This window comes from Nilaparvata lugens, chromosome 6 (genome assembly GCF_014356525.2).
Source record: "Nilaparvata lugens isolate BPH chromosome 6, ASM1435652v1, whole genome shotgun sequence".
NCBI classification, from domain to species: domain Eukaryota; kingdom Metazoa; phylum Arthropoda; class Insecta; order Hemiptera; family Delphacidae; genus Nilaparvata; species Nilaparvata lugens.
In genome coordinates, this window is record NC_052509.1 from 32885687 (window position 1) to 32898514 (window position 12828).

Below are 12828 nucleotides of genomic sequence, written 5' to 3' on the forward strand. Positions count from 1 at the left end.
AATTTAATAGTGCTTTTAAATAATTTCCCCACTATATTTAGAAAGGCCTTGTAACGAGCTCGTTTGATTTATCACTCACATAAATGAAGTTCTCGACGGTCTCGTGGATTGAATTAATAATTTCCAATAATTAATTAGGCAGGCTCCTTTTGTCTCTGCTGGGCTAGCGCGTGGTCCAGATTCTTATAGATTCTTTCCGAATTAAAGATATATTCATAGGAATTGATTGTAAATACGAACTCTTTAACACACTGAGTTCACAGATATTTAACATTTAATACAAATATTTCACATTTGAAAAAAAGGGTTTGGCTTGGTAATTTTAAAATTTTAAAAGGAAGAAAGAGCCCTAAACTTCATGTGCGTCCTCTCAGATCAAGATCTTAAGCCAGAAGAAGGAGGTTTTCAGAAAATTTTGTCTCTTCCTCAAATAATTTTGTAAGCTACTCTCTGATTGGCCTTCAATTTAATAAACTCAATACATTGGTCGCCTCAAAATCAGGGCTTCCTCAACTTCATAATAGAAAAAATTAAATAAAAAGTTTTATACAAATACATGTAGTGTTTATATTAAATTAATTTCATAAATAAATCGTAACATACTATTTTAATAGATAATACATTTAGTTTTTCATATGAGTTTTGTATACTCTGAATTTTCGTGCTTTTTAGATTATAATAAATATTTATACAGAAATAATAGTTGTCCGTATTTCTACACATCAACCTTCCTTAGTATATATAATATATCCTTTGTGAGTAAATTTTATATAATTCAACCTGTTATACTGGTTGATCGAGTGATCAGCTGATTCGCTCAGCATTGATTCTAATAATTATCGATTTATTCAAGATCGACTGATTCTTTTCAAAAATGTAAACAAATAATTCTAACCTCAACATACATGCAAACTTTTATTTTTTATAATCCGCCAATAATAAGTGAGCCGCTTTATAATTTTTAATCTTGCCAATGGGTTCTCATAGTTAGAGAATCACAATTATACATGTTTTCTTATTGTTTTTGATAATACTAAACTACTCCTAATCGCTAATAATATTCGATTAAAGTTGATTGATCCTTTGACTAGGTCTAACCTTCTTTCCATTTTATAATTCTATTAAAATTCATTGGTTCATTTTAAAATATTTGATGGTACTAAAATACCACGTGACACAATACGCCCTCTGATTTCTGATATAAAACGACAATTCGAGAATATAATATAATTTTATGATCCTGTTGGTTTTGGATCAGAAATCACACATGTTACAAAGCCGGTTAATAAATCTACTGAGAATCCTGTCTCCTAACAATTCAACAACATATACAATAATAAATAAATTCAATTCAAATACATACATCGGCCTTACATCGGCCAATCTCCTACTACACACAATACACAAATATAAATTATCTCCTTAACCATACACAATATAAACCTTTTTTCCAATCCACGCTTCGCCCTCAGGCTGGAAGCACATTTGAACGTTAGTGCAAAATCATTGCCAACCTAACAACCTATAATTCTCTGACTTGCAGAATATAATATTTCTTCTCCCTCGACATAGAACAGTGGCTTGTACATTTTGATTTCAATCTCTTACTGAATTTGGGCTTTACTTTTATACAATGAGTATTTTAAAGGATAATCTTTGTAAGTTTTATTAACGAGAACTTCTTATTCATTTGATACATTGAAACTTTGGCTTAATGCTTTTTGGTGTTAACTATGCGGTTTGATCATTTGGCGGATAATTTTATTCATTTTCTCAATCAGATTTACACATAAATATAATAATATAATATTTTTATAATATCTTTACATACAATTCACATTTATATGACACTTGAGCTTCTTATTCGGGGTATCAACTTGGATGATTTAATAGGCATTGACTACTCGGGTTCTTGTGGTGAACAGGCAATGTTCGCTGGCTTCTGTTTATCAGCTGTCGCCATTTTGATGTCTTCAAGATATACAACAGTAAGTTGGCTTTTAAATTGAATGTTATTTATTCTCTTGCTTTATTGGTGAGGATGGTATTAAAGGTGGTTTCTAAATTTTTTATTTCTTCATTTTCAGGTGTTGTTATTGGAAGTGGATACTCGTCTGCTAATTAAGTGTATTGTTTGGTGTTTGTCTGGTACGTATACATAGACAGGTAAGCCAATGACGTTTCATAAAAATATTATTATTTATTTCTTTATCTCTTAATGTTTTGATAATGCGGTTTGAGATTATAGGCATTGGACTTTTATTCTGTAAATAATCTGGCGGTTTTGACGACCGATTCTCCATCAACTCTCCCATCCTGGATAGTCTAGAGTATTTACTTTGTTTATTTTGAATCATTCTGAGTTTCAGATTAGTTTTGAAAATTTTAGAATCAATCTTCTCAATACGAGATACGCCCTCATTCCTCATTGCATTAATAATATTTTCTTTAGTTGCTATCACAGCCATGAATATAATAATTCTCACAAAATAAATCAATGTATTTACCGTGTTTCTCACAACATAACCTTTCCTTGAATACCAATCATATACTCCCGTTTCCAATGAACAATTCACTCCTTCTTTCAATTTTAATGCAAACAATTCATCTTTCCATAATTTCATATAATAATTCCTTCCTTTATCATTTTCTGAATCCGCATCCGTTATTAATTCTTCATTTACTTTTGGCATATTCCTTTTATTTATTCCGTAGGTGCAATCACGACGGTAAGCTGCTTGCTTGAACCGCGTGTGCTTCGGGTGCATGTCAGTCCAATTATTCCTTTCCTCCTGGTGCCGGTATTCCTCCCTGCATGCTGTCTTCCTTCCATGTTTGCCTGGTTTCTGTGCCTCTTTTTGGTGGTGTTTGAATTTGGCATGCGGGCGATAACCTCTCTTCTGTGGTTTTCTTGGTCGCTTTCTCCGGTGGGCCTTCCGGTGTTGGACTCTAGGGTTCACTCCGACGTCGTCCTGCCGGTCACACTTTTGGCTTGCTTTGGTAGCGGTTTGCTCCTTGAACCTAGTGTGCCGCGGGTGAATCCAATGATGCTTGGGTGGTGGCTGCTCAAACCGGGTAGGTTGTGGGGTTATTGCATGCTGGTACACAAGTTCGGTGCATGACTGTGGTTCATTATTTTTAGGCTTGGTTATTGGCAATTCTTTAATTATTTCTGTGTTGATGCTGTAAAGTATTTTCGGTGGTGGGCTGGTTGCTAGTGATAGATCCTCGCAGGGGAATAACAGACTTAGTATGGGTTGCTTTTTGCATATTGATTTTGATGTATGTTTGGCTTCTTTATTTGGTGGCGGGCTGTTGCGGTGGTGGATTTGTTCTGATTGTTGGGTTTGGGTTGTCTTTGTTGTATGTGCTACTGTGTAAGATGTATTTGTTCGGTTATGATTTTGATGCGTTTCACCTTGACTCTTGTGACCTCCATCTCGCTTGTAATTATTCCCATTTTAACGATCTCTGCTATCATAACATGCTCCTCTATCCTGTTGTTTGTTATTGTAATATGGAGATCTATTTCTAGAACTGTTTTCAAACGATTGACCTCTGCTAGTATTTTCAGTGTATTTTGGATATCGAGTGTTTACTCCAACATTTGACATTTGATTCTCACCATTATAATTTTTTCTGAAACTATTGCTATTATGTTGAAGAGAATGATTGGAGTCTCCTGTGCGATCGTTTACCTGACTGGGTTCAGAAGTAACGGATTGGATACAGTGTAAATGTTCCATTAATTCTTTGCAACTGGCAATCGAGGATACTGCTAGTGTCATGCGAACATTGAAAGGAAGCTTCTTTGATAATATATTTGCTAGTGATGCATCCGCCAAAGATTCGTCTAGTTGTGAATTTTTGCACATCATCTTAGCCACAAATTCAGTATATGATTGTTTGCCTCTATTATCATATGTGCATGATATAATCTCTGATAGTGCGTCCATCTGCTTACATTTGCTCCAATACTGCTGCAGGAATTGGGAGATGAAGTCCTCCAGGCTATTGATATCTCGCATCCGGCTCTGGAAGAACATCAGCGGCTCGCCGAGTAACAGACTGGACAGTTGGAAGCGCCATACTAACCAAGAGGTGGGTATCAATTCCTGAATGGCTTTTATTTGGTCTATAAATGGTCGGGGTTGCATATGACGGTGGGAATTATCAAATTTTCCAAGACTTTGAAAAAGTTGAGTGCCGTTTACTACTTCATTCGGTGTATACTGCATTCGACTGACTGGGATATTTTCCATACGTGTCTCTATTCTGGAGACTCTTCTTCATTTGCGATCCATTTATCGTTCATAATTTTCTTATTTGCATTCATTTCATCATACAATCCGGTTAGCTTCAATTGCTGTCCGCCTATAGCATTCTCTAACATGCCGTATCTCTCACTTGATTTTGCCCCCTCCTCCACTAAATTCGCTATACATGTCTGCACGTTATTTTGTCCCTTGACTATTTTTGCTATTTTATTATTATTTTCCTCCACTTTTGACTCTATCTCACCCTTATTTTCTAACACCTTTTCCATGACAGTTCCCATGATAGTGGTGCCTAGCTCCTTGCCCGATACGTCCACCTGTTTTTCTACTTCCCTGGGTCCCTCGTCCAACCGCTCATTCAATCGGCATGTGACATCATCTATATGGGTTTCTAGCTTTTTGATGACTGTAGATTGCATATCTATTCCAATGTCTATCATGCTTCTCACTTCTTCTTTGAAGTTAGAAAATTTTTCTTCCATTTTTTTCACACTTCCTTGTACAGCTTTGACATCTTGTCTGACCGTTTTGATCTCTTCTTGTACAGCTTTGGTATTTTCCTCCGCTTTATCCTGGATGGCTTTAGTGACTTTAGTTTGTCCTGCTAAGATTTGACTGAGCATGAGTTTAAGTTCGTTTGTAGAATCATTTGCTATAAGATTGGTAACGTAACCGACTGAAGAGTCTAATGTGGTGTTGCATTTTTCTAGGTTGGCGGTGGCAGATGGCGATTGGGTGGCGGCACTCTCCATTCCCTCTGCGACGCTTGGAGCGGTCTGCGAAGACGCCGGCACCGAGTTGGACGCCCTCACTCTCTCATCTCTGCCAGCTGGATTCTCATCAGGATTTATTACCTCGACGACGTTATCGATCTTAGTGGAAGACAAATGGGCCAGGTTTTGCGGGGTCCTGGGGTTGTTGGTCGACCGGTGTTGTAGCTACATAGTTTTGGGGGTGGTCGCTGAAGTAGGAAATTTGCGAGTTAGCTGGCGACTGGCTCATGGTGACGATATTATGGAATACTTCGAATAAATTGCCAAGTGTACTGCCAAATTTCAGGAATATTGGAATGGATTTAGTGATAGTGCCTATTCTGGATAAATTTGTGTGGTGTTAAAAGTTTCAAGTGTCATGTACATATATTATGAAAAGAACGTCAAGTGAAAGGAAGGACTTCCAACATGTACAAATTACATTAATATAGTTCTTAAAATTTCAGGTAGGGTTTTATCTTCCTTAACAACAATAATATTATAATGCCTCAAATAACCTATAACCCTGGTCAGCATACAATGTCTAGATTCAAAGATCAAGATCAAAATTTGGTTATAAAATTTTATGGAAATTTCCATCCAATTTTTTTCTCTATTATGAGAATTATGTTATCAAACTCATGTGATACAGTTTGTCTGTATTTATGCAGCTTGGAAAATTCCAATTTGAAGAGCAACTCGATTATTTTAGCCAGAAACTTACAATAGATCATCAGATATATCTTGTTGAATCAACTTCAGATTATACTTCTTGCAGCTTTCAGTTTTATCAATAATTTGATCAATCATTGATAATGAGATTGAGTAGGTAAGCTTTCCATCACGCCCCACGTTGGGCGCCATTATGTCAAATGGTAAACCTTTGCCCCACTGGTTGGGTGACATTATGTGAAGTTGTGCTCCTTGGAGGGTTATCTCTTATGATAGAACCCCACGTTATGAAGCTATAAGGTGGTAAATTTCAAATCCTTTACAGATGATACGATGTTCTTGATATTTATAAGAGCAGTTGCTAAATTCCCTCTTTTGCGAATAAATTCACAAAAAATTAAGGCCGTCCGGCTCGCAAAATTACTGGGTTCAAACCTCAGCTCTAGCTCAGTGGTAGATACATGAATTTTACAAATACAAGTAATCACCATAAGGTTCAATGACCGGTGATTAATAATTCTTACCGCTGCTTCTATGAAGTTCTTGAAGAATACCAGTGAGGAAATTAAAAGAATATTTGATGACTGATTAACAGTAACCATGTACCACTAGAGAATGATAAGGACCAACTATAGTTATTTCTAGTTGATTCTTAAAACGCTCGTCATGAACACAGGTATTCACCAATTTATCCTTCCAAAATTCCTTAGAACTTACAACGCCAGTTCTTGAAGCTCTCTGGATCCTTATATGATATAACTGGAACCTTATTAATATAATTTTTCAATATACTTGTTCTGGCAGACTAAAATGATTATCATCAAAGGACGATAAATACTGAGTGCTCTTAATAAGATCAATACTAATTGATTCAATAATTTCATGTGCTGCTGAATATTTATTGGTACTAAAACAGTTCAAACTGTATATCACGAGATGAGTTAGGATACAATAAAAAATTCTATGATTTTGTATGCTGACATAAACACAAAATATATTCCCATAAAAGGGTATATAAAATATCCGATATATCTATAATTTTTCTTAAATAAATTCTTTCTAAAATCTGAACAATTATCACAAGTTTTGATAGTATTCACAATAGTGAGCTTTAAAAATTTATAAATATATTATATTTAGCACTGATGCTTGGACTTCCAGTCAATTCAAAATTCTACAAATATAAACCTGTTTGGTCCATAGATTCGATAAATTATGATATATTTTGCTCAATTAGCAAAAATAATAATTAACAAATTAATATCAAACATGAGATCTCAGGGACTTATATGAATTCGGGCCGTGCATGGAAGTAAGCTTCCTACATACATCAAATAAATTTATAAAATGTTCTTATGAACTATGTGATAATACTCAACACGTGACTTCTAATTGGATTTAAGTTAATTTAATAGCGCTTTTAAATAATTTCCCCACTATATTTAGAAAGGCCTTGTAACGAGCTCGTTTGAATTATCACTCACATAAATGAAGTTCTCGACGGTCTCGTGGATTGAATTAATTATTTCCAATAATTAATTAGGCAGGCTCCTTTCATCTCTGCTGGGCTAGCGCGTGGTCCAGATTCTTATAGATTTCTTTCCGAATTAAAGATATATTCATAGGAATTGATTGTAAATTACGAACTCTTTAACAACACTGAGTTCACAGATAATTTAACATTTAATACAAATATTTCACATTAAAAAAAAGGATTTGGCTTGGTAATTTTAAAATTTTAAAAGGAAGAAAGAACCAAAACTCCATGTGCGTCCTCTCAGGTCAAGATCTTAAGCCAGAAGAAGGAGGTTTTCAGAAAATTTTGTCTCTTCCTCGAATAATTTTGTGAGCTACTCTCTGATTGGCCTTCAATTTAATAAACTCAATACAATTGGTCGCCTCAGAATCAGGGCTTCCTCAACTTTATAATAGAAAAAATTAAATAAAAAGTTCTTATACGAATACATGTAGTGTTTATCTTAAATTAATTTCATAAATAAATCGTAACATACTATTTTGATAGATAATACATTTAGTTTTTTATATGAGTTTTGTATACTCTGAATTTTCGTGCTTTTCAGATTATAATAAATATTTATACAGAAATAATAGTTGTCCGTATTTCTACACATCAACCTTCCTTAGTATATATAATATATCCTTTGTGAGTAAATTTTATATAATTCAACCTGTTATACTGGTTGATCGAGTGATCAGCTGATTCGCTCAGCATTGATTCTAATAATTATCGATTTATTCAAGATTGACTGATTCTTTTCAAAAATGTAAACTAATAATTCTAACCTCAACATACATGCAAACTTTTATTTTTTATAATCCGCCAATAATAAGTAAGCCGCTTTATAATTTTTAATCTTGCCAATGGGTTCTCATACTTAGAGAATCACAATTATACATGTTTTCTTATCGTTTTTGATAATACTATTACTCCTAATCGCTAATAATATTCGATTTAAGTTGATTGATCCTTTGACTAGGTCTAAACTTCTTTCCATTTTATAATTCTATTAAAATTCATTGGTTCATTTTAAGATATTTGATGGTACTAAAATACCACGTGACAATGTGTCAATAGACAAAGATTCAAATAAGTTTAAGTTGGCAAATTCACTGGAAATGTTCCTATAAAGAATTTGTGAAATATATGAAGGGTTGGTAGTTGAGTAAGTTCTGTGCAAATAAGTGGATGAGACAGTTGTATTCTGTGAGTAATGGGTGTTATAAGAGTGTGAGACTACTGAAAAGATTGAGTTTTGATGTTTGTACATGTGAATAAGAAGAACTTTCATAAAAATTTGTCTTACTGTAAGAATAGATGTTTCATTAAATAATAAATCTGACGGATGAAATCTTGATTTCTTGAAGGCTACCTTTATGACTTCTCTCTGTACCACAGCAACTGGTTCGAGAACCGTTTCATAAGCTCCCCCCCCCCCCCAAGCAATGATGCCAAAAGCTAGTATTGATTGTATATAAGCATAATAGGCCATCTTAATCTCATTTGGATTGAGAATGTCACTCAACATCCGAAAAGCATAAATTAGCCGACGAATTCTGCATTTTAAGTAGGTGATGTGTTCTGACCATCTCATATGACTGTCGAAAACAATACCTAGATATTTGTATGAGTGTACTCTTTCTATACGCTCACAGTTACATACATTGCTTTGCGGATCATCACAGTTCTGTATTTTGATGTCTTCAAGGTTGTAGTCAGTAATGGGGCGCAGAGATATTGGCATAAACTTGTTCTTGTTATATTTAGAGAAAGGGTGTTCTGGTCAAGCCACTTTTTCACCTGTGCAAGATCATATGTTGCTTTATCTTTTACTTCCTCCCAAGAATCACCTCTCAGAAAAATCAGGGTATCGTCGGCAAATAGCAAAATCTTTCCATTCAGGGCAAGTCTTGAAATATTGTTAATGTAGACGAGGAAAAGCAGGGGACCCAGAGTACTGCCCTGGATCACCCCGTAATCCACGTCAGCTTCATCACCAACTATACCCGCTATGGAAACAGATTGCCTCCTGTTTGAAAGAAAACTATTGAACCAAGACAAGGATGTGCCTTGGATGCCTATGTATTCTAACTTTTCTAAGAGCTCTCTCCTATCTATAGAATCAAAAGCTTTTTTCAAGTCTAAGAAGATCATCATGGATTTTTGGCTAGAAGATATAGAATAATTCTATACTAAGAAACAATTATTGTTAATCTCTACATTGATATCGGATAGGGCATCAGTTATTGATTTATCTTGCCTAAACCCATACTGAGATTTACTAAGAATATTGTTTGCTAGAAGATAGCTCATCAGTTGTTCTTTTAAAATTTTTTCTAATATTTTAGAGAAAACACTCAAAAGGGATATAGGACGGTAGTTATTAATATCATTACATGCTCCAGATTTAAATAGAGGTATCACTTTAGCTAATTTGAAAGGATCAGGGAATACACCATATGACAGACTAAGATTAATGAGATGAAGAAGGGGTTTTGATAAAAGATGAATGTTATATTTAAGACAGGATGCAGAGAAATTATCATAGCCAGGGGCAGAACCTCCTCTTAAGCCGGACACGTGTCGCAAGATAACTTGCTCTGTGACAGGCTTCAAAACAAAGTTAGTATGACTTCTGTATAAATAGTCATCTATTAAAGGTTCATCACCTGAAACAATAGTATTAGCCAACCTCCTGCCTACACTAGAGAAGAAATTGTTGAATTCATTGGATACATCCTTATAGGAGTTCAAGGAGAGGTTCTGTGTACTCGTATTTAGAAATTTTTGTAGGGGGAACTGTTCTTTATTCTTTGTACGGCCTGCTATCTCATTGACGGTATTCCAAAAAAGTTTTGGATTGCCATAGTTTGCATCAAATTGTGATCGGTAATAATCTCTTTTTGTCTGTTTTAATAGGTTACTCAATAGGTTTCTGTGAGTGCGGTATTGATTTTTTAGAACATCATTGAAAGGCTGTCTTTTGATTAGTTTGCTCAAATTATCCCTAGTTCGAATAGCTGCAACAAGACCAGACGTGATCCACGGCTTGGGTTTTTTAGATTTGGATGTATACCGGTAATTAAATTTTTTTTTTTGACTTCTCTGTACATATTCTAATATTGGAACAAAATAATTGAGCGCAGGTGTTAGTATCCTGACAGGCAAAGAAGGGTTGCCAGTCGATACTTGCTAAATTATTACTGAGAAGAGATTTTGAAATGTAGGTATTATTAGTGGTATTAGCTTCATGTCCTGACTGAATATTTGGCTGCATAGGGGAAGTTATAGTTACGGTGATACTATAATGATCGGTTACACTGGTATGGAGAACAGCTGAATTTACAGCCGACATATCACAATGCCTCAGGAACGCATGGTCCAGACATGCTCCACCAGTTCCTGACACTCTCGTTGGCTTATCGATACATTGGACAAGACCGGCTCCTGACAAACTGTTAAGATATCGATCAGTGACAACATCATTTTTGAGCAAATCTATATTTATGTCGCCTATCAAGATGCATCCTCTATTTCATGGAATATTTCTGTAATATGTATCCAGTTCAGTAATAAAATTATCAATACTGCTATTGAACGTTCTATACAACCCCAGCAAGTTATAATTTACCCCGCAATAATTAAAATCAAGACTTAACCCATAAACATCTCCAAGAGTAACCTCCCTTGCAACCGCTGATATTCGCTCATTTACATAAATCAATACACCATCGTTCTGGTTTCGATAGGTGCTTGTATTAAAAGAATTGAAACCAGCAAGATCAACAACACCGTCACACTTGGGCAACCAACATTCTGAAAAAATTATTATATCCAATTTGGGAAAAACAGAATCTAAATAAATTAAGTAGTCATCAAAATTTTTCTTATAGCTCCTTATATTACAATGTAAGATTTTCAGGCTTTCTAGACCGGAACAGTTGATAAATTGGGAATATTCAGTAAAATCATCGAGGCTCACACATTCGTTAACCACAGTCGAGAATCCCATGCCATCCTCATCATCAAATCTATTGTTTATAATTGTAGTGAGCGCCAAAAACCAAGGCATCTAGCCGAAACCGGCCAACCAAAAAGCTTTCAATACTCATAATGGTTTTAAGTAGCAGTTGAAAATTTAGTCCAGTGATAAACAAAGATAAAAGAATACATGAGAATGTGTATGGAAGTTATGTGAAGAAAAAATTAAAATTTATTTTATGCATGTGAAAGATAATGTAAAAGTATAGAATAACAAGAACTCAGACGCTCAATAGTGATCAAAAGTTGATTAATGACTAATCTTCATCAATTATTGACAATATCACAACCTCATCATTAATATCATTGATTTATAATTATTATAACATTAAACTATTACCGTTTATCAATTATAATTCAGACCTTAATTTTTTTAAACAGAGACTTATTTAAAAATAATTCATATTTATTTAGGATATCAGAATCGAGTGGGCTATAAGATTATTATAAATATTATAATAATATAAGATTAAAAATTAAGGAAATAAAATGAGAGAACAAAGTTACTTATGTGATAAATTTTTCAATATAATATTCTTCAAGAACTTCACAGAAGCAGCGGTAGGAATTATTAATCACCAGTCATTGAATTTTGTGGTGATTAATAATATTTGGAATATTCATGTATCTACCACTGAGCTAGAGCTGCGGTTTGAACCCAGCAATTTTGCGAGCCGGACGGCCCTAACTATTTGCGAGTTTATTCGCAAATTAGGGACTTTAGCAACTGCTCTTATATATACTAAATCTACCATTTCACATAATGACTTCACAACGTGGGACTCTATCATAAGAGATGAACCCCCAGGAAGTACGTTTTCATAACATTAATTGTAGAGATTCTCATGGTCAATCTTTTCCACTCGAAATTTTCCGTTCAAATTGTATCTGAAGCCTGATAATTGGGAATCTAAAATCAAACTTTGCATAGATGGGGCGGCGCTCCTAGAATTTTCACAGATATGGGACTTATGGCAGTTGATAGAGCTTATCAATAACTATTTTATGTATGAATTTAATCGAAATCGTTGGAGCCGTTTTTGAGAAAATCGCGAAAAACCCTGTTTTTGACAACATTTTCTCCATTTTAGCCGCCATATTGAATTGCATTTGATCGAAATTGTTCGTGTCAGATCCTTATATTGTAAGGACCTTAAGTTCCAATTTTCAAGTCATTCCGTCAATTGGGAGATGAGATATCGTGTACACAGACACACATACACTCCTAAGCTGCTTCCACATGTACGCACTTCCAACATGCACCGAGCACACTCTGCCTTTGTACTGCCCTTGTACCGCCCTCGTTCCTCCATCGTACTACAGTCGCTCCGCCCGCGCACCCATCATGAACGTTATGGAAGATGTTAGATCTTCTCGTGTTCCCCGGTCGAACCACTGTTGCTCCCCGGTCGATCATCAATTGCTCTGCTGAGGTGCGTACAGACTTTCGCTCTGCTCCACAATCGAACGTCACTCCAGCAGAGCGATTGATGATCGACTGAGGCGCAAGAGTGGTTCGACCGGGAAACGCGAGAAGAGCTAACATCTTCCGTAACGTTCATGATGG